Source organism: Tachypleus tridentatus, chromosome 9 (genome assembly GCF_004210375.1).
Source record: "Tachypleus tridentatus isolate NWPU-2018 chromosome 9, ASM421037v1, whole genome shotgun sequence".
NCBI lineage: Eukaryota > Metazoa > Arthropoda > Merostomata > Xiphosura > Limulidae > Tachypleus > Tachypleus tridentatus.
The window spans coordinates 112,719,496-112,746,644 of NC_134833.1; the positions used below are offsets into that span (position 1 = coordinate 112,719,496).

The following is a 27,149-nucleotide window of genomic DNA, read 5'->3' on the forward strand; positions in this document are numbered from 1 at the left end:
TAACAAAACATCGCGTACATCAGACAACAGACAGAACTATCATATTTATATTGTTTTACATTCGTATAAAAACAATAATATTTTCTTCATTTTATCATTATTTGGGATTCTCTTACCATGCACTATTAATAAATTGTTATTCGTCTAAATATTTTTCCAATCAAGTAAATTGCAGTTTTATTGTGAAACATTTGGTTGAACACTGCCGTTTTTACAAGTTTACTTCCCTCATTATACACACAGAGAATAAAGTACTTTAGCAACGATTTAAAAATAAATAGCAAAAAATAGGGAAAAAATGACTTACAAAGTCAAATAAAATTTGTGTTCACGTCTAATTAATAATAAATATTTTTTCACCTTCGAACTAAATGATCAACTAATATATCTAACTGAATATCCAATAAAATATTTTAAAATTACAACAGCGCAGAAAAAACGATACTAGTATTGTATGATATATAAAAATATAAAATGTATATATTTCCTATTTACTTAATTTACAAAATACTAGGTAAGTATATTTAGTAAACGTTTTTGAAAACAAAATGAATACAATTTTCAGGGAATTGTTAAATTAAAATTGTTATTAAACGAGTTGTAAACCATCAAAAATGGACGATTTTACAAGAAAACAAAAGTTTATAAAATTTCAGTTATATCTATTTTGTTTTACGTTTTACTAATGTTGTATTTTTCATATATTATCCATTACTTTACATAAAAAACTGAGACCGACCAGTAGCTTCTTTCCTAGGTGCAGTTAAATGCCTACCGTTTCAAAATTAAGAAATATTAGTGCTTGTGTAGCCGCCCTCTGGTGGCAGAGTGGCATATTTGTAGATTCGCGCCGCTAAAAACCAGGTGGTGGGCGGAACACAGATAGCCCTTTATGTAATTTTGTGCTTAATTCTAAACAAGCAAACAAACTTTGTGTAGACATCTGTTAAAATATTCTTTTCTACGGAAAAAAAGAAGCAGTTACAGAAATTTGATAATTCGATTCAAAATACAGAGTTCAAGTACGTTACATTAAAACGGTTCTGTAGCTTTCTTTAAGTCCATGTCTGGTCCTATCCGGTCTGATGGTTGTGATGCATTCGAATAGCCTTACACTGTAAGTCTTGTCCTAGGCCTTTCATGTCAAAAGAACAAACACCATTAGATCCTGCTGCCTTTCTTATCTACTGTACGAGAACGACAGATTTCAAAAGATCGAATGTTCAAAACTTGGCTGGTATGTCTACTTATGAAATAGTGTGTACTGCAGTTTTATTTTCAAGTATGTAGCAATTAAATGGGGTTTGATTCTGATATTATTGAAAGAACTGTAAAGACGTTTTATAAAACAGAGATAAAAGTATTAAGTTAAAGATACTTACTGAAAAAATAAATAAAAAGTAAGTTACTTTGTTACTACTTATACTTGGTATATCTTATCAAGTCATGAAATAATTTAGAAAATAAGAACAAGATATCTTTCTTATATTTTGACCGATCAACCAGGTTAGATATAGCCAAACTTTTAATATAGCTGAAGACAAAACTGATAGTTGTAATACATGTGAATGTTGGAAGCATTTATATAAAACAAACTAAAATAAATGAAAGACAAAATAAATAAGTATAAAAAAATGATAAAAATATGACACAAAAATTTCACCTTTAGCTGAATATGAGAAGGAAACTAAATACATGATTGCAAGGGAAACATAAACTAGTATTTTGGCACAGTTTACTTACATTAATAGTGATAATATCTACTGAAATAATCAAATATAGCAGAGATAACTTTAAAATATTAAATAGAAATGAAGGAATAAGAGGACAAATTATTTACAGATGGCTCGTATTTCTAAAGTTAACATAGTATGTAACGTATATTTTATAAAACATCTAAGTATTAATCATTGCAAAATATTTAAAACTTCATATCTCAGTAAATTTGATAAATATTGATGGGCCTACATAATGACAGAATGTGCTGCCATCTAGTAGCTCAATAAACAAGCTATACGTTAATAAGTAAATCATTTATCGAACATTTTAAGTATTTCGAATCATGTCTCAAAACATTAACACCATCAAATGTTTAGCCATCTAGTAATAATTTTAAACAAAGCTGCATTCCTTACTAAAATTTTTAATACAAAAAGCTACAGTCTTCGCTATAAATTTATAATACAGAAAACTACATTTTTCACTATAAATTTACGATGCAGAAAACTACAATCTTTGCTATAAATTTATAATATAGAAAACTAATATATTTACTGAACGTTTTATAGGACAAAAGGATACACTGGTCACTACGGGTAGTACAGGACAAAAGGATACACTGGTCACTACGGGTAGTACAGGACAAAAGGTTACACTGGCTATTACAGATGTTACAGGACAGAAGGTTATACTGATCACTACAGGTTTTGTAGGACAAAAGGTTACACTGGTCACTACAGGTTTTATAAGACAGAAAGCTACAATGCTCACTACCGATTTTATAGGACAGAAGGCTGCCTTCTCAATACCGGTGTTATAACGCACAAGGTTACACAAGGGACTATAGGTTTTATAAAGCAAATATTTCAGGCCTTATGTTTCATTATATCAATGGCTACATTTCTTGCTACACTTTTAAGATACTTGTTAAAGGTTTTACGATATTGGAAGCTATATCCTTTACTAGAAGTTATTGTTTTATAACTATAAAGTTATTGTTTTACCTAAAAAAGTTATTGTTTTACCTAAAAAGTTATTGTTTTACCTAAAAAAGTTATTATTTTACCTAAAAAGTTATTGTTTTACCTAAAAAAAGCTATAGATAGATAAATATCTAGAAAACATAGCTATTCATCCTTCTAAGAATGTTTGCCGCATGTTTACTTATAAATAAAAAGTTAAAATGTATTTCTTCATCACTCTCGTTTAAAGTGAAAAACTTCAAAACTTCTTTCTTGTCTATGATCTTATCAGTTTCATTATTACAACTTAGTTAGAGCTTTTGGCTGAGATTAATATAAATTTTTACGTGGCATTTATAAGTTATTATAATGTTTCAAATCATTAATATTAGACTCTGCTAAAACTACCAATAGCAACAATAGGAATGTCACTATATACTCTGAACCAGTTTATTGTTTGCTACGGTATTACCACTGTATGGTAATCAATATGCAGGAAAAGTGATGGCAGAAGAGATACAGAAATAACACTTGAGGGTAAGGGTTACGTGGCTGATTTCACTTCATTAAATTTAGTTTATTAAAAAAGAAGAACAACTTTGTCATAAAGTAATCATGAGACAGCAATAGTTAGTTATTTATAGTTCTGTAATAGATATGTTATTCTTAACTCTATCCGTTAAGTAGGTTGACTTCTGTCAGAAACTACTTAAATCTATCTCAGTCATGGATCAGTTATTCTAGACTTAGCTTCGAGCTTGGTAAGATTATATCTGTCATGAAACACTTAATTATAGTTAAATCATGTACCAGTCATCTCAAGCTAAACTATGGACTAAGTACGTTAGTCTCTCCATTTAACAGCTTAGTTCTATATCGGTCATAAACCAGTCATTTCTATGAACCAAATAGGCTATTCTATACTCTTTTTTTACATTTTCTATATGCTATTTTACTCTATTGTGTTGTCTGAACCGCTGAATGACTTTGTCACATGTTACTGTTATCATAACCTTTGGCCATCTTGGGGAAACACAACAGATGGTGTCTTCAACATCAATAAAAATTACTTTGTACATCAGATGAACTAATACACATGTAGTTATTTACCTACAATACGCCGAGAAGTCAAATATGACCTCTAAAAAAAACCACAGTCATGAAACATTACATATATAAGATATTATAATATTTTAAAGAGTTAGCTCTAAACTACAGGGTAAGAAATACAATTTTGAGAAGAACCGCCCTCTCTAATAACATGTAGTTAACTTTTTAAGCCTTTTCTCTACATATTTATACACATATAAAGTTTATGATCAATAGAATTACACATAAACACACATCATGACACATTAATAAATTAAAAAAAAAGGACGTTTAACTGATGAATATATATAATACCCACTAAACAGTAGTTGATCAGTGGTTATGTTTACGGATGTAAAATACTAAAAATCTTGGATTTGTTTCCCCCTAGAAGACAAGGCGCAAATTGTCCATTGTGTAACTTTGCGCGAAAACAACAACAATCGACGAACCAGCGGCCTGACCTCATTGTACGCCAAATGCTGCAAATAAACTTGTTCTATAACGGATCGTTAGTGGACTTTGAATTGGGAATAAGAAGCAAGGGGTCGTCTCTAAATGTAAACAATAATAAATAAAGTGCCTTTTACTTTTCTTCTTATTAAATTTCACTGTTTTTTGATTAAATTATTGGTTTCCAATACACACACAAATGTTTCGAAGATTTTTAATCAAAGGTTTATAAATGAATTTAGGATTATAAAACAGTGTGCAGAAAGCCCTTGTAAGTGTTCGTGTCCTGTGGATATGACGTTACTCAGTACAAATCAGCTATACATAATCGAAAGTCAGTCATTAATAATTAATAATAGTTCTAGTATTAATCGAAAATCAGTCTTGAATAATATAAACCAACAGCTCAACGTCAAATCAACGAGAACTACTATGTATTTAAATGCTTTACAAATATAACGGGTTTAAGTACTTTTTTTTTTTTACATTATGTTGCCCGCAGTGACATCGATTTTGTTATGATTCTCTTTTGTACTACACAAAATCCCCTAAAAGACCGTTTCCCTACAGTATATTATTACCAGACAGTTGACCAATGTAGTGAGGAAAGTCCAGTGTCTTTAAGTAGGCATATTTGTATTTGTTTTCCTAACTGATTAATCACCTTTCTCATTATTAACCACTGGAGCTCAATCAAGGAGAGGAGGGTAATACAGCAAGGTTCGGCATGGCCAAGCGCGTTAAGGCGTTCGACTCGTAATCCGAAGGTCGCGGGTTCGAATCCCGGTCGCACCAAATATGCTCGCCCTTTCAGCCGTGGGGGCGTTATAATGTGACGGTCAATCCCACTATTCGTTGATAAAAGAGTAGTCAAAGAGTTGACGGTGAGTGGTGATGACTAGCTGCCTTCCCTCTAGTCTTACACTGCTAAATTAGGGACTGCTAGCGCAGATAGCCCTCGAGTAACTTTACGCGAAATTCAAAATAAACAAACAGTAATACAGCGCGTTCCATCCCGCTTTAAATAATTGCACTGCACAACAATTTTTTTGAAAAGTTTTGCTTCCCGAAAAGTTTTTGCTGATTGTGACAGGTACCTGGTGGGTATTCACAAATATAGTTTTGGTTTTGCTTCATCACGTAGGAACTCTGAGAAATAGACAGTTAACTGTTTACTGGCAAAAACGTATTTAATTGCGTTTATGTTTCTAATACGCTATTAAGGTCAACATAATTAAAAGTGTTTTGCTTCTGATTTTCGTTCGTATTCAATGTCCGGTGCATCACGTTGCAGTGTCCAACAGTAGTCAGCAAGCGTTGACGGATTCTATTGAATAGTTGCCCTGATATTGTTTTTCCATTGTAGCAATGTCCTGGTGAAACTGAAGATTTCGATGAAACGGTACGTGATGGGCAAATCTGGATGTGATTTTCGTGATCAGCAGCCAAAAATCTATAAGCAACACCCAACAGTGTTCAAGAAGCAAAAACTTTGTTCTGCAGTGTTATTTTGCTTTTTCTCGCTCGCCAGTCCTTCTTCAAACAGCAACTTTCTCTTAAAAAAGGCACATACATCATGTACAATTAATATTTATAATTAAAAAGACAAACAAATTCCTCTTTAAGTTCTCACTACAGACTTCAAATAGGAGAATAAAACGCCGTTTAAAATATGCTGTTTATACACAAACGTTTTTGGGAACTTTAGAAGCGATAAAAATTTGAGTAAGAGACTTTTTTTCTCCAGCTTTCAGCGTGTATACAAAATGTATTTGATTATTTAAGTATGAAAATACCGTTATAATGTAGTAACAAGAGGGCAAGCAACGATTTATAAGTATGATAAAATTATTTATTTTGAGGGGGGGAAGATACTACATGTTTCGACAGGACATTAGTCTGTCTTTTTCAGGTACAATGTCGAAACATGTAATATATCCTCCCAAAAAAATAAATCACTTTATTATAAAACCTTGTTTGTATTTTGTGTTTTATCAGATAACTTTGGATATACATTGGTCAGAGTATATTTACTTCGTGTGTAAATGGTCACCCATGGCCAAGTGTGTTAAGGCGTTCGACTCGTAATCCGAGGGTCGCAGGTTTGAATCCCGGTCGCACCAAACATGCTTGCCCTTTCAGTCGTGGGGGCGTTACAATGTGACGGTCAATCCCACTATTCGTTGGTAAAAGAGTAGCCCAAGAGTTTGCAGTGGGTGGTGATGACCAGCTGCTTTCCCTCTAGTCTTACACTGCTAAATTAGGGATGGTTAGCACAGATAGCCCTCGAGTAGCTAGCTCTGTGAGAAATACAAAACAATCAAAACGTGTGTAAATTCTTCAAACTCAAACAATTGCAAGTAATTAGAGAGCTCTTGTTTTGCTAGTTCGTGTTTGTTAGAAGAACATTATTTTAATAATATTAAAAATGTGCTTTAAAATAAAATCAGTGATATAAAATAAACAAATTTTGAATTTTTTTCACACCGAATGGAAAACGCTTAAGCATTCTAAGTTATTTCGGTCTATGACTTGTAATTTTTTGGGCCACTGTGCAAACATTAATTTGTAATGTAAACGTGTTCAATGATTTATACACAAAAGCTTTTATCATATTCAGTATAGTACACCAAAGGAATATTTCAGTTTAAAGAAATCACGGTTGATGTAATAAAAGTCCATGTTGTCGTCCGAAATTGTTCAGTACTAGGTTGGCAAGGTGCCAAGTTTCGTAGTATTCCAGTGTAACATGGAATATTTTCGATCAATGTTGCTGGACCAAGAGCGAGGCATAGCAAAGAGAAAGTTAACACTTTGCGTAAAATTTAACCTTAGCATAGCTTGATTTTAAAATATGTTTCTTGTGCTGTTCTGATATTGATAAACATGTCACATTTCGGAATCAGTTTGAATGGAACTTTCGAAATTCTTACTGCAACTAACGAATTGTTCAGACACGAGATTTCTTACATTGTAGAAAACTAGCTCTGTTTTAAATCTATATACAAACAAGATTACAGTGAAAAAAAAGTAAAATAAAGTAAAATATTATCCAAGAGGATTTTGCAGCCTGTCTCAGTAAAATTAACCTGATAAAGTGAATTATCTAAATGAGTCTAATAAAGTATTTACAACGATTTTCGTAGCATGAATACGCTTCAATTCTATGTATCTAGGTGCGTGCTTTCGTCAAAACCGTTACTGTTTCTACTAGTGTCTTTAGCTATCGAAAAAAAGACACTAAACATGGCCCCCCGCGGTATGTCTACGGATTTACAACGCTAAAATCAAGGGTTCGATTCCCATCACTGGGCTCAGCAGGTAGCCCGATGTGGCTTTGCTATAAGAAAACACGCACTAAACATTATGTAAATAATTTATTTTTAAGGGAAAATATTTATCCTTAATTAGGCTGTTTAGGAATATTCATATCCCCCTTTCGCTTCGCTTGTGGGAGATTTGGTAAACCAGCGTTAAAATTATGCGAAAATCCATATATATGTGCATATACGTACATACATTACGGCTCGTTTCTTGTTTTTCAGGATTAAACATTAAAATAAACAGTTTAGGGTCATTCATAGGATAGCAGAGAATACAAGGTTGAGGCAATGAAGTCAAACCCATGGCTTTCTTGCGTTGGTTGAGATGTCGTCGTACCAATGTCCAAACTGTGAGCAATAAACAGCCCTTAATCACAGATAACACAGTGAATATATGTATTCTATGCCGAGAGTTTTGTTGGGGGATGAGGGGGGGGGTGGAATTTGGCTACCAATGACTCGGTTAACGTCTTTATTTAGATAACGAAAAAGTATATTAGAAATCATTATATTGATTCAATATCACTACCAAATACTGACAATTATTTACTAACTAGCAGAAACTTCGTGTAACAAAATATTGACCTTATATTTTTCTGAAATTATTTTGGAGTAATGGGTCAATTATTTTTGTAGGTTTGTTTGTTTTCTTACAGCGAAAAGTTACCTAAACTTAAAAATAAACAATTTTATGTCAGGTTAACAAGATACTTGTTTCTCTTTTATTTCTCTATTTTTTAACAGAAGTTAAATCTAAACATAAAATAAACTAGTTATTTACAAAAAAAAGTTTAATAAATGGGTAGGTGATTCTTGTTCAACTTTTATTTTAAAGTCGATTTGGTTCACTCTTCTTGTTTCAAATTTACATAAGAGTTTAGTTTTTTTAATTACATGCATTTAACTTTAAATGCATTAAATTAATTTATAGTATGAATGAACGTTTCGGAGTGATAACGTTGATCTTAAGGTTAATTTATAAATAAATATATATACATATTACAAAGTTAAAAAGAGAAATTTCAAGTGTAAAATCAATATTTATCTGTTTAATTTCTTTACCCACAAAACAACACTCTTTGCAAAAGCCCAGCATGGCCTGGTGGTTAGGGAGCTAGGCTTGCAATCTGTGGGTAACGAGTTTAAATCCCCTGTCCCATCAAACACGCTCGACCTCTCAGTCATGGGAACGTTATATGTTTCTGTTAATCCCACAGCTCATGGTAAAAAAAGGTAGACCAAGAATTGGTGTTGGATGATGGTAATTAACTGCTTTTTCTCTAATCTTTCACTGGTAAACTAGGGACGACTGTCGCTCGTGTAGCTTTGCGAGAAATTCAAAATAATCTCGCTACAAGATCGATGTCAAAAAGTAAACATGAAGGAATAGTTATATCCATTCATTTGCAAGATTAACCCTAAAAATAGTGAGTCGATCCTACAGTAATCACCATTTTTTGATGGCAACTTTAATGAAAAAAATCTACCAAACCAGTTTTTCAGATAAAGCTTTCCATAAGTATAAGGTTTGATCTATTGTTTCAAAATGGGTGATTAAAAATTCAAAAATGTTTTGGTGCTGATCAAAGTCTAGTTACAAGTTACGTGAGCTAGTTAGTGCTCGGGTATTTTCCATTTAAACTTTGATTTGCACTGTTAGAATGCTTTTCAATATGACTGTGATATCTAGAACACGCTGCACACTTTGGAGAAAAATAATAAATGTTCTTTGACTATTTCTTATGACCTAAGACAATCTACATTATTACAATGAAAATAACAATTTTTTTTATTACTGCTTCGCAGTTTTATTATATTATTTTAATTGAACTCTAAATCTTTTCTGGTAGACCACTTTTTCTAATCGTTTCAACTTCAGTAAGAACCATATCACGACTTCATGCAAAACGTTTACGTTTCGAACAATAATGACACCTTTCAGCCTTGCAATTAGAACTAGGGTGATTATGACTTTCGGGTATATTTACCAGTGTATACTGACTAGCTAAAGCACCAGAGATACTCGCCCTTTCATCCGTCGGGTCGTTATAACGTCACGGTGAATCCCACTATTTGAAGGTAAACTAGTCCAAGAGTTGGCGGTGATTGGTGATGACTAGCTGCCTTCCCTTTAGACTTACAGTACTAAAGTAGGAACAGCTAGTGCAGATAGCCCTCATGTAGCTTTGCGCGAAATTCAAAACAAATACAAAAACAAGTTAAAGTTTGAAGATCAGTAAATACTGTGAAAATGCTACTTAAATAAGTAAATGAGGGAGTAAAAACTTATAAGACAACATGATAAGTTTCAAATAAAGATGATCAACGTGAGAAATGATCGCATAAAGTATTACTTACAATGTGTGCATGGAAAACAACAATAGGAAACATTTGTAACTATATCTTTAAATTACTGATGTAAAATTACATTGTGGCCAATTGATGTTAATAATGTCACAAAATTCACGCGTTTTATAGTTTTTGAAAACTGTTTTACTTGTACTTTTGCCATCAATTTTTGAACTCTGTACAAAGTTTGAACTATTCATACTTTATCTGCAATGGTTATACCTCAATTTTTGGTCATGTAATGCGAATTCTCTGCAACGTTTCCTCTCTGCTCTTCAGTGATGACCCCCAGTTAGAACAGCGGATGTGTCTACGGATTTGTAACGCTAAAATCAGGGGTTCGATTCCCATCGGTGGACTGAGCAGATAGCCTGATGTGGCTTTGCTATACAAAAACAAACACAAAGCACAGCGATATATCTGCCGACTCAGCAACGCTGAAAACTGGATTTCGATACCCATGGTGGGCAGAGCATAGATAGCCCATTGTGCTTAATTCAAAACAATATTTAAATATAAAACATAATGTATCATGAAATTACATTTAAATTAAAAAACAAACAAACATTTTTCTGTTTTATACAAACATTCAAAAATTGTTACAGTGTAAACAAACGTTCCTTTTAAAAAATAATATTTCGACTATACCGTCCCGGGTTTTATCATGCCAAGCAAACCTTGAATTACCAGCATTTCTGTATTAGAGAATATGTGATTACTAAAAATAACTTATGCAATCGAGCGTTTATTTGGAGAAGTACTGGTCAGAAACAAAGTTGAAGTTCCGTTATTTCTATTATTAAATTACAAATTTTCTTTTGCTATCTGTTAATAGTAAATGCACGATTACCTTCAAGTGTTTCTTCCTGTTCATATACAGTGTTTGAAATAGTTAAGAGAATGGTTACGAAAAATTATATAAAAGGCAAATGAAACAGAAATTACATCTCTTTATCATGCGAAAATGACATACACCAGAGTAAAGTCACGTGCTGATAGTTTACACTGCGATTGGTTGTCACCAAACTAACCAGAAAATTTCATGCAATTGACTATAAAGACTACAAAAGTGCAGGAATACATGCTATGAGTCAGAAACGGTAATCCAGTAATGAATACCAGGATTAAATATCGCATGATAAAGTGTAAAAATTGAAGTTTCTATAGTTCAGGAAATGCCATGAAAAAAATTGCGGCAAGTCTCCATCGGTAGGGGCTACATACAAGACCAACAAAAGGTTTGTTTGAATTTCGCGCAAAGCTACACGAGGGTTATCTACGCTAGCCGTCCCTAATTTAGCAGTATAAGAACAGAGGGAAGGCAGCTAGCCATCACCACCCACCACCAACTCTTAAGTTATTCTTTTACCAATGAATAGTGGGATGGACTGTCACATTATAACACCCCCACGGCTGAAAGGACGAGCATGTTTGGTGTGACGCGGATTTGAACCCATGACTCTCACATTACGAGTCGAGCGCCTTAACCACCAGGCCATGCTGGGCCTCTAACAAAAGGAAGCAAGACTCCTTGTTTTGGTAAGAGTACATGCAAGAATTAACAAAATGATTGGTAAAACTGGCACTGTTAACGATAGAAAAAGGTTGAGGTAGAAAATACAAATACTCCAAAAAATGATGTTACATGTCTCAAGGTGCGTTCTTTGAAAGACAGACTATTTAGGTCTGAATGCTATCTCGAGAATAGTGAGATATCTGGAGTGGTCTGAATGGATTTATAGCTGAGAAAATATAATTATGTAATTAAATGCAAGGGTTGAAACGGGCGTCGGACCACATACAGTGGAATAAGCAAAGCTGAAGACTGTTGATGACTGTTTAAAGATGAATCTAAATTCGAATTATTCTGCAACAGTCGAGACAGTTTGTTCGATGGCGGAGAAAACAATGGCATCCTAGTCAATGTTCAACATCTACAACTGGTGGTTTAGTTTAAGATGGGAGCTTCATCTCAGCCATCAGTGTTAGTGATCAACGCAAATCTATTGGCATTTTTATTGCTGAAAATTACAGGCAACTTCTGATCCATCGTGCCATTGTCCTTGGGATCACGACTTGGGATAATGGTTCATTTACCAAGTAGAAAATGGTCATAAACGTACAACAAATGTGGTGAAACGATATATTGATTGTAAAAAAGCTGAAACGTTTTGAGACATTGATGGAATTATTTGAATATTGGAGACGTCCAAGGTGGTCAACTACTTAGCTCAATTTTGGTGATTAATACATATTTAGAGCAATATTGCATAATCATACACTGGGAAAATATATGGAAGCATGATAAACAATGTATAAATCTCTGTGAAAACAATAAGCATATAAAATACACGTGCATTGTAAATGTATTCGCTTATTCTTTGTTTTTTGTGATCATGTTTTGTGCATTTTAATAATCTCACCGTCTAGTTTTCAATACTCGTTATTTGTGAGTCCTATATATTTATCGTTTGTACGTTACTATAATTGTTTCCGTTAATGTAGATATGCAAACACTATGGAGTTGGAATTTCAACTTACAAATACATATGGTTCGCCCTCTAGCTCCGCTTGTTCGTTGTAATTCCTCTTTGTTTGTTTGTTTGTTTCATTAGAGCAACTAAGTTTATATCCGGCTACAAACAATAAACAATAAAGTTAAATGTAAGACTTTGGAGACTTTAGTACCCATATATGCTTCTAAATTTGAGTAATGATTTAATTTTACAATGTGCTTGCAAATAAAGATTAAAACAGACTCAAGGCTTATTCCAAACGCTGTGCGAGTCTTCATCTTAAAACACCTTTCCTACTAGGATATATTCCACTTTTTCAGCCATACAACACATGCTTTGTTTTCTTTGTCTGTCCGTTAAGTTCGGCATTATTTGTTTTCGTCATAATTAGCTAAAATGTGTGTGTGTATGTATATATATGTATATCAAATTTTGGTGTAGGTAATTAGTTTGTTTTGAATTTCGAGCAAAGCTACATGAGGGTTATCTCTCCTAGCCGTTCCTAATTTCACAGTATTAGGTATTATAATTTATCTCAGATTTATTATGTTATGTATTTTAACGTATTACCATTTCATATGTTCGGAAATTTTAATTTAAAAATTAATTAAATGTTGATATGTATCAAATTTGTGATATTTAACAACAATATTAATCCACACAATTTCCTTTTTTAACACAAATATGTTTTAATATACAAACAACAATACAATTCATAATAACAGTTATTACAAATAATTATTTATATGCAAACATTTTACATATTCACTAACAATATTCAGTCTTCTATCAGGTCTAGAACTGAATATTTTATCAGCGGTCCAGGTCCACGAGGCGAAAATTAGTTTTATGTTGATACACAGATATACTTTATCTGACGGGAATACTAGCTAACTATATTCTTGCCTCGGTAGATTCAGCAGATACCCCAATGTAGCTTTGCTATAAGGCTCGGCATGGCCAGGTGGGTTAAGGCGTTCGAGTTGTAATCCGAGGGTCGCGAGTTCGAACCCCCGTCGCACCAAACATGCTCGCCCTTTCAGCCATGGGGGCGTTATAATGTGACGGTCAAGCCCACGATTCTTGGCAAAAGAGTAGCTCAAGAGTTGGCGATGGGCGGTGATGACTAGCTGCCCTAACTCTAGTCTTACACTGTTAAATTAGGGACGGATAGTCCTTGTGTAGCTTTGCGTGAAATTAAAAAAACACAAAAATCAAGCTTTGCTATAAGAAAACACACACAAACTTCATACTTCTCACGTGAGTTTTTTCTGTTGAAGTTATGCGATGAATTCGTATAAATACTAACGTCCGAAGTCAATTCTCTGAAGTTGCATAGTTCGTAATGTTCGAAATTCTACATGTTCCTGGTCAAATTCTCTAGTTTTCTGATTTACAAGCGTTTGTTAGCCTTCTAAAGCTTATAGTATACTGACCGTAACGACCAAACAATATGTACTTTTTTGTCTCTCGGCGAGTCGACTTATATGCTTTAAGGCGAGATTCTCGGAAGTTCAACAATATTCGAAGATACGCTAGTGTTTTCGTAAAACATATAATGTTGATTCTTACATTCGAGACTTTTCTAAAATTTAGAGAACAGAAGGGACTTGCGCAATACACATTTAATAATATACCTTACATGCATTAAACTGAAACAAACGTAAATATTAAAACAAATGTATAACAGTAAATCCTTTACAACAGCTAAAGACTAGATGGAAGGTAGCTAGTCATCACCGCCAACTCTTGAGCTACTCTTATACTAACGCTTGATGTGGGATTGGCCATCACATTAGATAGCCCGCACGGCTGAAAGGGCGAGTACGTTTAGTGGAAAAGGGTTTCAAACCCGAGACCCTCAGAGTGCGAATGCCGTAACCACTTGGCCATGGCGGACATTGACGTTTTTGTAAAAATACCGTCATAGCCAAGATGAAAATCTATAGTAACGGCTGATATAGAACAAATATCAAGTAGGTTTCCTATCACAATCTTTAAAACACTAATGTTGGAACAGCATTTGTTTGTCTGTTTTGGAATTTCGCACAAAGCTACATGAGGGCTATCTGCGCTAGTCGTCCCTAATTTAGCAGTGTAAGACTAGAGAGAAGTCAGCTAGTCATCATCACCAACCGCCAACTCTTGGGCTACTCTTTTAGCAACGAATAGTGGGATTGACCGTCACATTATAACGCCTCCACGGCTGAAAGGGCGAGCATGTTTGGTGCGACGGTGATTCGAACCCGCGACCCTCAGATTACAAGTCGAGCGCCCTAAGGTAGAAGACGAAATACCGCATGTTTTTAAGGAAAAAAGGCATTCTTGTTGTGTAATATTTGAAATAGGTCACATTTCAGTAATGCTGTATCTCTTGCTTGTCACATTTCAGTAGTGCTTCTCTTGCTTCTTTCTTATTTATTTTAACACTTCCTTATTCTCTAGCTCTTGTGAATTTGTTTCTTTTATATATATGAGTACAAGAACCCTCGCTAAAGCTTTTCTCTTCTTGCGTGGGCATATTAAGGGGTCAAGACGTGTCAACAGGTTTGTGTTGTTACATTTATGGGTAGTACATCCTAGCCCGTGTATCGTAGTACGTGACATAAAATGCCTCGTGATCACGTTCCTTATGAGCCTTTGCTAAACAACGTTTATGTTAAGTCACGTTTCACGGGGTTTATAATGTCAAGACTGTCTCTTGGATTGTAGATAAGTTTACTAAACAAATATAAATTTAAACTCGTATTGAAATCCCAGTGCTAAAGATTAATTAATATATTCAGGGTATAAGATGGCTCTGCTTTTAAATTAGTCTTATTTGAATATAGTATTTGTGAAAGATATACTAATCAAAATCTTACACTGATGCAAAGTCAATCAAAGATAGCCAACATAAATTGACATATGTTCTTACTTAGATCTCTGACTTAAAATAAAGAATATCATGACAGCATCTGAAGAACATTTTTACATCAAGTATTGTGGCATAGTCGCGTCCGTTACTAAGGTTGTAATGCGATGACTTTATTTGTTTTGTTTGTTTTTAATTTCGCACAAAGCTCCTCGAGGGCTATCAGTGCCAGCCGTCCCTAATTTAGCAGCGTAAGACTAGAGGGAAGGCAACTAGTCATCACCACCCACCGTTAACTCTTGGGCTACTCTTTTACCAACGAATAGTGGGATTGACCGTCACATTATAACGCCCCCACGGCTGAAAGGGCGAGCATGTTTGGCGCGACGGGTAATCCGCGACCCTCAGATTACGAGTCGCACGCCTTAACACACTTGGCCATGCCGGGCATTAATACGATGACATCTTTTCTCTTAAACTTTGATTTTCTGATTCCAATTGTACTCTATTTCTTAAAGATTGCAGATTTGTCTTGATGAGATCTGGAAGGGTCAGTTGCCACGTAGATCTCTTTCTTGTTTTGAACGATATGGTGGTTTGTTTAATTCAGAATTTCTCGTGACGGTGCACAAGATTTGCGAAGTTATCCCTAATTTTTAACCAATGAACTAGAAGGAATGTGGGTAATCAGTAGCATTCACCACCAGTCTTCCTTATCAACTAGTATAACCTAACCACTGTAACGATCTAAAATGAACACGCCGCTAAATTTAGGGTTCAACAACGAAAACACAATTTATTCACAATAACAACACGTACAAATAAGTGCAACACACTTAATAAGCAAATAGCTGGCGAGGACTTCAGGCCAATATTGATAAACAATCTATCCACAAATATTAACAAATCAATAACAACGTAACTAGAAAGAAAAACAACAACATAATTTCAAAAAAAATACAGCAATTAGAATATTCAAACATTGTTTGTTTGAAGTTAAGCACAAAGCTACCCAATGGGTTGTCTGTGCTCTGACCACCAAGGGTATCGAAAACCAGTTTCTAGTGTTGTAAGTGTGCAGACATACCTCTGTACTACTGAGAGGCCTAAACGACAGAAGGAAATAATAAATGAACGATAAACACAATTATAATAGTGAAAAATAAAATTTACTGGCTTACACCACGGCCTCAAAAAGTTGTGAATATTTTACGTCAAAGAGTCATGAACCCCGAATCATCGAAGTCCAAGCACACTAGTCACCTATATAGTAAGAATTACTTCCAAACATATCAAAAGCTGACGATTTCCTAAAAATGAAACGATGTAATTGAATAACCATTTATTAAGAGAAGTAAACACTATAGGGCGCTATATAAAACAAAATCAGAAATGTTACTGTAGGCTTAATGACTGGTAAATTGAATAAAACTTTATATTTTTCTAATCTGAGAATTTGTAATAAACTAGAGTTATTAAGACTGCTTATTAGTAATTCCATAGAGTTCAGAGATAAATGTTTGTTATGACATCATGAATTTAATTAACAGACTTTGTGGACTTTACTTGGATATGGTTACTGTTTTTTCTGTCAAAATTTTGCCTACACGTATTTTTTTCTTTAAAATAATTAAAGCGCAATGCTTCTGAAAGATTATTAAGGCGTACTTTTAAATAAAATTGATGTCAAAGTTACCTACTCCATGTTATTAGAATATATTAGAAAGAATATGTACATCAAATATAATGGCCCTAAATTTCCCATTGTTAGGTTACGTAATAGTGAAGTCGCGTTATCTTGACCGCCGACTCTTTGATTATTAAACATATTAACAGTACATATGAAAGATCATATACAGCGAAACAAATTTAAATCGGGAGAATGGTGGATTAGCGACATCCTGTTTGCTATGCTAACCTAGCCGTTGAAACAACGACTTTCTCTGATAATTATACAGAGGTCTCTATTCCTCATTAAGAAGACACTTCATTATGGGGTTAACATTTGGTGGGGGAGAACACCTGTCACCGCATTCCCTCCTGGATTCTCCACCTATTGGCTTAATGTTGTGTATGATAATTGTAGACTTGACTTCAATATTGAACATCAATACAAAAATATAGCACGTACTTATTTTTTTTTTACTTTTTATCACTGAATTACGAATATTCTTGATTCAACCGTCAGTAATTTTGCAAAATACAGTAGAGTCTCTTAACTCGACTTAATAAACAAACCTCATATCCACTGTGACGGCAACAGTTGATTAGATTAGCGAGAAGCATAACCTCTTTTGACCTATGATCTTTTCACCAGTGAGAAGTATAACTTCTTTTGACCTATGATCTTTTCACCAGTGAGAAGTATAACTTCTTTTGACCTATGATCTTTTCACCAGTGAGAAGTATAACTTCTTTTGACCTATGATCTTTTCACCAGTGAGAAGCATAACCTCTTTTGACCTATGATCTTTTCACCAGTGAGAAGTATAACTTCTTTTGACCTATGATTTCTTCACCAAATACCCATTTTTGTTCAGGATATGTGAAAGACAATTTAATTTTAGACACAATTGACAATTATCTACCAAAATGTTCAAGTCAAAAATCTGAAACGTTAACAAGACTAGTGTGATGATGACCTAAGCAGGTCTAAACTTATTACAAGTGTTTTTAAATAAAGCAATTTTAATAATTTTAATACTCACATCAGTCGTCTCTGATGCAAAACAAGCAACACTCAACAGTTAGAAAACGACTATCTCGAGGGAAGATAAACCATAGGAACAGAGCAGTTTCTAGATGTTTTTTGCTGTAACAATTTCTTTTTTTTTTCTTGAGGTCAAATATAACGTAAGCATTTCTCATTTTCTTATGGGGGTCATCTTGCCATGTGGAAATTGCTGAACAAAAGGTTTTTAAAACACGCTTATATGTACTTTCTTATTTATTAACATTGGCTTAAAGCCATGAATGTTTTTTTCAGAATTTGAAATAATAACGTTTCCTTTGCTTCTACACTAAAGCAAAAGTAAATGGATACAAATAGATTAAAATAGCGCTGTCAAATAGCGCTTTTTTTAGTAAAAATCACTTCCCAATATCTAAACAAATAGTAACCACAAGTTTATTGACTTTAGGCCTAATTGAATTCTGTCGTTGGTGCTTCACGCGAATAGCACTTGTTCATACCTCAACTAGCCCAGCGAATAGCATTTGTTCATACCTCAACTAGCCTAAGTAGTAAGAGTTTTGACGCGACTTGTATGTTTTCACTTGTCATTAAAAACTGTCCAGTAAAAATAATATCAATATGTTTAGAATGTCGATAGTTTATCTTGACAATGAATAGAAGTGAAGTTTAGCACATTCGCAACTTGCATAGATAAATAAATACCAGAGGACGCCATAATTTGTTGTTTTGTCTGCTGTTAAACGCGAAGCAACACGATGGGCCATCTGTGCTGTGTCCATCACGAATATAGAATCCAGAATTTTAGCGTTATAACCTCCCAGACTTACCGCTGAGCCACCAGAGTGTTTGTGTGTGCGTTTGTAAGAGAAAGAGAAGTCTTACTGTGTAGATTTTACCGCTTAGTGTTTTTAGATGGCGACTTAGGGAAGTGTTTGATGAATCTAAGGATGCCTAGACAGTAAAGACCACCAACCTTACTTGTTTGTTATTCTACCCAGTAAGATATAAGTTTTATTTTCGTTTGTTTCGAATTTTGCGAAAAAGCTACACGAGGACTATCTGCGCTAGCAGTCCCTAATTTAGCAGTGTAAGACTAGAGGGAAGGCAGCTAGTCATGCCCACCCACCGCCAATTCTTGGGCTACTCTTTTACTAATGAATAGTGAGATTGACCATCACGTTATTACACCCCCACGGCTGAAAAGGCGAGCATGTTTGATGCGACCGGGATTCAAACCCGCGACCCGCAGTTTACGAGTCGAACGCCTTAACTAACCTGGCCATGCCGGGCCACACGTTAGGTAACAGCACAGTCTCATCTGTTTATAACACCTGAACATTATATCGCTCCCACGGCTAACAGGGCGAGCCTGTTTGGTGTGACGGGGATTCGAACCCGCGAAAGATATAAGTAACTTGGTTTTTATATCTTTGTGCACGTAGTAATTTCTGTAAACGTACAAGCGTATGCTTGTTATTTGTTAATGATATTATTTTTAATCCCAATACTAATTGAATGGTATTTTCTTACTTAAATTGAAAAAAAATTATATATAACAATGTCTGTTAACAATGAAAAGAGCAGAGGTATTTTAATTATAGGTGCGCTTGTACGTTTTCACTCTAGCATCAAACTACTTTAAGAAATATTCCAAAATTTGTATGAAAAACATACATTTCACAAACGGTTGTTGTTGTTGTTTTGAATTAAGCACAAAGCTACACAATGGGCTATCTGTGCTCTGCCCACCACGGGTATCGAAACCCGGTTTTAGCGTTGTAATTCCGCAGACATGCCACTGAGTCACTGGGGGGCTTCACAAACGGAAACGTCATCGTAAAAAAAACAAAGGTATTACTTTATTAGCAAGCACAATTTTTAAAATTTTTAGTTAACTCTAGAAACATTATGGGATTGGAAGTAAAAAGTCGACTTTTATTACATTTATAGAACGATTCCATGTTTGATTTCAGTAGTTGTACCGCAATATACTATGTCACAGCGTTATGTCTGCGGACTTATAATGCTAGAAACCAGGTTTCGAAACCCAGATAGCCCATTGTACTTAACTACAAACAAACACGTAGTAAACTATGTTGAGTAACTTTATAATATTCGCGCTTAAATATGGCTGAAGGCCTTTAAACGAAAAAAAAAAAATCCAACAAACCAAGCTCTTTTTAAGGTGAAAATTCATCCACCACGAATGTATGCCTTCCGAAAACACATGGTATGTTGACCTCTGAACAGTGTGGATCGTTGAATGTTTAAACAACGTTGGCTGTCGGGTGTCTAAACAATGTTTCTCTGCAGCCACTAGAATTAAATATTAGCTTTCACAATTATATTATACAAACTGTATACTTTGATGATGACGTAAGTAACAGTTACAGCATTGTTTTAATCATTCCTCGGTACTTACTTAGTTCAATTTAAAAAAACAACAACAATTTTTAGATCGAATTTTGCTTTGGGGTTACATACAAAAAAGAAAGCCTAGAAAGCCATTGCAATATTGTATATAAAGTTTACCTTAACAGTTAAGCACGGTATTGCTGACTTCTGGATAAAATAGTATCCATTGCAATATTGTATATAAAGTTTACCTTAACAGTTAAGCACGGTATTGCTAACTTCTGGATAAAATAATATCTGTTATCTTGAAGCACATGTTTATTAATAGATCATAACAGGTTAGCAGTTATGTAAGACAATGAGCACATTATGGCATTGCTACAGCTGCAATCATGTTTCAAGCTCTGTCGCTTAAATAGCCTTCACCGTTCGCAAGTCTTATGTTTTCGCGCTTAAAAAGTTACATGAATTGCAAGAATAGTAATAAAGGAAATCGTGCTCGAGTGATCCGGTAACACGCTTGGATTATTTGAGCAAATGTTTGTTGTTCTTTCTTTTCTTTTCGTCGCCTAAGACAAATTTTTGGATTAAACCAATTTCAGAACATTCAATCCATTGTAAACTACCTTTAAAAAAGCCTCTGGATTACAAATGTTTCTGGGAATATCATCCATTTTCACTCCCCTTGGATAACCTTATGGATCAGTTGCTGAGAATGTCATCCATTTTCATTCCCTTGGATAAGCTTCTGGATCAGTTGCTGAGAACATCATCCATTGTCATTCCCCTTGATAAGCTTCTGGATCAGTTGTTGAGAATATCATCCATTTTCATTCCCCTTGATAAGCTTCTGAATTAGTTGCTGAGAATATCATCCATTTTCATTCCCCTTGGATAAGCTTCTGGATCAGTTGCTGAGAATGTCATCCATTTCTCAGTCACCTTTGATAAAACTTTGGCTTAGACCAGTTTTTGGAAATAACATCCCATTTCAGCCACCTATGGATTACATAACTTTCTTGGAATACCATTCTTTTTCATTCACCTTGGATAGTGTTTGTTTGTTTTTGAATTTCGCGCAAAGCTATACGAGGGCTGTTTGCGCTAGTCGTCCCTAATTTAGCAGTGTAAGACTAGAGAGTCTTACTATACAATCCTAGTGTTTCCTTTCACATGTCTGTAAGAGATTTTCAGCTTTCCACAACAAGTACGGAAACTGAAAACGTGAAACAACAAATGACATTTGTTATCAATTATAAGAGAATAAAACTAAGACCAAATCATGGTCCACACATTAAAAGTGGAAACCAGAGATGCAAACTATACGATTAATTATACCATCTACTTTTTCAGAGCAGATGTAATATTAGAAAAATAACGTTCCTGTATGGAAGTTGTCAGAATCAAAACAATACGTATGTATTAATAATATTATGTTACGGTAAAACAATTTAAGTATGCTAGTTTTTCATGGACGATTTGGTTTGGATTGTTATGAATTTCACTCAAAGTTACACGAGGGCTACCTAATTTAGTAGTTAAAGGTTAGAAGATAAGCAAATCGTCATCAACATCCACCGCCAACTTTGGGGCTACTCTTTTACTCACGAATAATGGGATTGACCGTACCTTAATAACGCCTCCATGGTTGAAAGTGCAAGAATGATTTATGGGACGGTCATTCGAACACGCAGATTACTAATCAAGTGCAGTAACCACTTGGCCATGCTGGGCTTCTCATGGACGAACACCATTGTGGACTCTGGCTGGAAAGGTTAATTTTGAAGCGGGAACTGATGAAGTCTGGTGGGAGCATTACGCGGGTTACTCCTGGTGGCGTAAACGTCAGGATAAAACAGCTCTTCCTGCTTCTCTTTGGTAAAATCACCGATTATGCTGGTTAAAACAAGGAAAAGATCCAGAAAAGTTTGTTTTTAATAACAATTTACGCAAGGAAATGATGCTAGATATGCTCAAATGACATCAGCGGTTGGCCTTGGAAAATGTAAAAACCTATGGAAATCTTAACTTCCCATGTTATACAACACCACTACAGGAATTAGCGATATTTGTTTTTTAAACATATAAAAGTAAAATACGGTTTTGCGAATAATTATGTATTTCACTCTAAAATAGTTGTACTCACTAAGAAAATAATGTGATTAGATTTGTGCTTATTCAGTCAACATAATAATGAACGATTACGATTGGCGTTTTTATTTTAGTTCATCTTTATGTTGTTGTTTAATATGAAGTACAAAGCTGCACTATCGAAGGTATCGAATCCCGGTTTCTAATGGTATAAGTCCACAAATATATTTTGTGCTACTGGAGGGCTCATCTTCCTGTCATTATAAAACATGAATAGGCCTAACTGATAATATTAAAAATACGTTCAAAAAACTCTTACAGTTATAAACTGAGAAATTTTTGTTCAAATATCTCTGTTTTTAATTTGAATATTTACAAACGAAAACAAATTATTTTTGTATTTAAGAACAGGGATGGACATAACTATTGTTCAGTCTGTTAGCAGAATTGTTGTGAATCTTATACACGCTAATATAAAAAACATTACACATTATACGTATTTATTCAGTTTCACTATTTGTGATAACACTGTAGAACCTGTAAACAAAATGTGATATGTAAGTAAAAAATGATCGAAAAGAAAAATTGGAATTCTCAAAATGTTGATCCAAAACCAACAACAGCTCGGTGGACTCAGCAGATGGTCCGATGTGGCTTTGCTATAAGAAAACACACACACAAACACACCCTACAACGGCATCTACTGAAATTAAATAAAATATATAGTGATAAAAATTATTTTTAAAAAGTAAAAATGCAAGATAAAGGTATAAAAGCAGTATCTTTCAGTTATAAGACTGCAATCATTAATTGTGAAGAGTTTTTGTTCTTTGAATTTCGCGCAAAGCTACTCGAGGGCTATCTACGCTAGCCGTCCCTAATTTTGCAGTGTAAGACTAGAGGGAAGGCAGCTAGTCATCACCCCAACTCATGGGCTACTCTTTTACCAACGAATAGTGGGATTGACCGTTACATTATAACGCCCCCACGGCTGAAAAGGCGAGCAGATTAAGAGTCGCACGCCTTAACCCACCTGGCTATGCCAGGCCATTGTGAAGAGTCAATGAAAGATAACCATGAACTGACAGATATTGTGATACACTTTAAATGATAGTATTATTAAATGAAATTAATAGTCAGCATCAATACATGTTATTAAAATTAAGAAAGTAAGGCATAAAAACGCCCTCCAATGACACAGCGATGTGTCTATGAACGTACAGGATTATATACCAATGGTGGGCAGAGCACAGATAGCCCCTTGCGTAGAGTTGCGCTTAATTTGAAACAAACAAAAAAGTACTTTTGTTTAACTAAATGTTTAAATTTTATTTAATCGAAAATTTAAGTTAATGTAATTAAAAATATCTATTTACACTTTTTTTTTACCAGTTCCACGTTCATTATTCTTAATGTTCACATAAACATGTCATTTGTCATACATATAAGTGTGACAAGAAAATTTATGTCCGCAAAAGGTCTCAACGTACCATGAGAATGAGGTTGTTTCATTTCTTTTCTGGAACAACAGGGAACGAACGAACGTGTAGAAGCTCATTACATCAAGTACCGTCGTTAGAAGACAAAAGGTCAAAAGGAAAGTGTTTTATCACACTTCTGTTTGGATATAAACATCTTCGAGCCGAAGGTTCTTTAGTAGTTTAGAGTTTTGGAGTTCGAGATGTAATGCCGCTGAACACCTTTCATATATTCATAATAAAAAGTGGCAGCCAATCTCGTTATCCGCTTCAAAATACTGGAGAATAAATTATTTAACTATAATAAATTTGTTCTTTTATGTTGGTAATGAAGGCCGATAAAATGGAAGTTGAATATTATTTGAAGAGTGGCAGGTATGCCTTACTGATGTTATACATATATTATCTTCTTTGTTATTGTGCACAAAGTTGCCCACAGCGGGTATTGAAACCCAATGTTTAGCACTATAAGCCCCCAGACTCACCGCTGAACTAATGGCATGTAACAAGAGGTTAAATCAAATAAAATTGGATTCCAAAGTTTAGGTTATCGAGAAGTTCGTCAAACTGATGTACTACGTCATTTTCGTTGTACGTCATATCTGAATATATGAGCTGGAAAGTTTCAAAAGCTTCGTTTAAAAGCAGTGTAAAAGACATACTATTAGATCAATTGACGGGTTTCACCTGACACTACAATATTTTCCACGATACAATTTTTTGTTGATTTATTAAAATTTGCAACTAGGTGCAAAAAGCTCTCAAATAGAACAGATGCATGGAATATCTTTTATGAACAAGGTTTTTCATCCAGTTATGTAAGCGAAGTGAAAAGGCCTCTAGCGATGAGGACGAAAACTAATTACTTGTCACAGGAGACCTAATTACTAACCTTACGTAACCAACTCCACGTGCTTGCTATCACCAGTTAGATCATTGTTAAGAAAATCCCGCCCACTGTAGCCTCGTGCGCGTTAATGAGCTCTTTATTTAAAATCTCGTTTGTGTTTCAGTTGCAACGATAACTAAGTGTTGACTCACAATGCTCTGAACACACGTTCCCAACTTCGGTTAGTTCAACGTTTTGGAAACAAAAAACACATGTCCCCAACTTCTGTTAGCTCAACGTTTTGGAAACAAGACCAAGCTTCTATTATTTTTTATTTACACAAAATTATAACGAACATAAACACTCATTCCAGATAAATTTAGTTTAACATTAAATCGTTTAACTGTTTAACTTGACTACAGAATTGTATAATTGGTTAGTAAAACCCGTTAAAATCAACGAAGAAACTTTTCCTACAGAGACTAGGTTTGCTGTTGAAAGCAAAACCTCTTGGTGAGGGTTTGTTATAACTCTAACCAGTACACACTTCTTAAATACATTTATGTAAATATCACTGAAAATTAGGGGATCGAGCTACAAACACTTAATACGATCCGCGTTCCTAAACTCCTCATACATTAGTTATTGACAACATGTTTCACGCGTCTCGCTCTGAGAATATACAGCTCTTGCACGTGTTTTTACGTCCATCAACGCCTCAAAACCCCCTACCCCCACGAGACGTCATTCAGATTAACACTTTGTTGACTGAGAAATATCTTAGGAATCTTACAACGTCGTTTATCAAGTCATTAAAAGCATACCTGGCAGATGAAGAGACTATAGAGGTGCTTGATTTTGTGTGAAAAGCTTGCACTAAAATTTAACATATTATGTACACTATGTACCTAATAACTGCACGTTAAATAAAAGTACCCACAAATGTTTTGTTCTTTATTTAGTTCTAGATGAGCTGTAATGAGCTAATAAGACATCTCACTCCGATCTGGACTAAGTCTGTGCGATAGACGGCTAACATACGGACTTCCTGGATACAATACCTCCTGAAAGAAATTTCATAGAAATACTAAAACACTTTGTACTATTTATTTTCTTCCTCGGATAAGCAACTTATAATACATGAAAGTTTATTTTTAAAGCATACCCCTTGGGGTTTTATCTTCTGATGTTTAGGGGTGAGTAAGTAATCGTTAGAGAGTTCTATATGGCAAAACATGACTCTTTCAGACAAGTCTGTCAAACATTTCAGTGCATTTATGTTTCACGAATTGTAACTATATTAAATGAATAAACGGTGCTCTTAATGGTGTTCTCTAACAACGTTGTTCTTAAAATATACTCTGATTTCAGCTGTTGTTTTAATTAGTTGAAAAGCAAATAGACTATAAAGTATTGAACTCTTTTTGTTTGTATAGAGTACTTAATGTATTCAGTTTATGAGGCAAACAGCATTTTAATGCGTTTAAAGGCAAAGTCAGAAGTCTGGTTAAAATTATAAAGATAAAAAAAAAAATTAAAGTGCATACACTTAAGTGACCCTCATCGTAAAATGTTATATATATTTTTAGGATCAGTGTCACTTGAGTGTATGCGCTTTAATAGTAGTATACAAGTTTAAGTCTTATAAAAAGCAATTTGAGAAATTCCACTAATAAACGAACGCGCAATTTTCAAGAGAGTGGAACTGAATTACTTGTGAGAAACATTTTTGGTTGAAATTTGAAAATTTTAATTTTTTTAACAAACTCACGTAGTATATATACTGGAAGGATTTTTTTTTTTTTTTTTTTGAATTAAGAACAAAGCTACACAATGGGCTATCCATGCTCTATTCACAACAGAACAAAACCTGGTTTCTAGCGTTATAAGTCTGCAGACATACTGCTGTGCCACCAGGAGATATAACGTAAGGAAGAAGCATTTGCTTAAGCTTGTACGAAGATAAGTGACTTGTGAAATCAGAGTGACTGTAGCCTGTGGTGCACTTACGTACAATCTATTGTGACCTATATGTTATGTCTCCTCACACATAAAATAAGTGGTCCAGTTTTCCATGACAATTTTGACTCAATATCTTGTAAATGTTTTTCTCTCTCTTTGTCTCAAATATATCAGTGACGTAAGACGTTAGAGGGCCTGCCACCAACTTTCACTTTTCAATGTGTCCCACTAAAAATGCATCAGTATCAGAAAACTTTCTCCCAGGAAAACCCTTGAGAATGTACAAAATTTAATCTAGAGCCCTAAGGTGAACCCTGGATCCCAGCTTAAATTAGTGTGCCTGTGACGCACATTCCCTCGCTTTGGTAGTGAAATAAACACTGCCCCCCCCCAATTTTAATTTGTCTCCTACGTGCTTGTAAACGTATCTTACATCGAAGAAAAATTACAATGAACTCACGTGCTAAACAGTTT

General features: G+C 34.5%; 1 long non-coding RNA gene across 1 annotated transcript in view; it reads right to left on the reverse strand.

Annotated features, from left to right (window-relative positions):
• Nucleotides 1-936: 936 nt before the first annotated feature.
• The window catches only part of LOC143227226 (uncharacterized), a 30,186-nt gene continuing 3,973 nt past the window's right edge, over nucleotides 937-27,149 (reverse strand). Inside the window, exon 2 of the long non-coding RNA XR_013014946.1 lies at nucleotides 937-1,187. This is a non-coding gene — a long non-coding RNA (uncharacterized LOC143227226). The remainder of the gene's footprint in view (nucleotides 1,188-27,149) is intronic.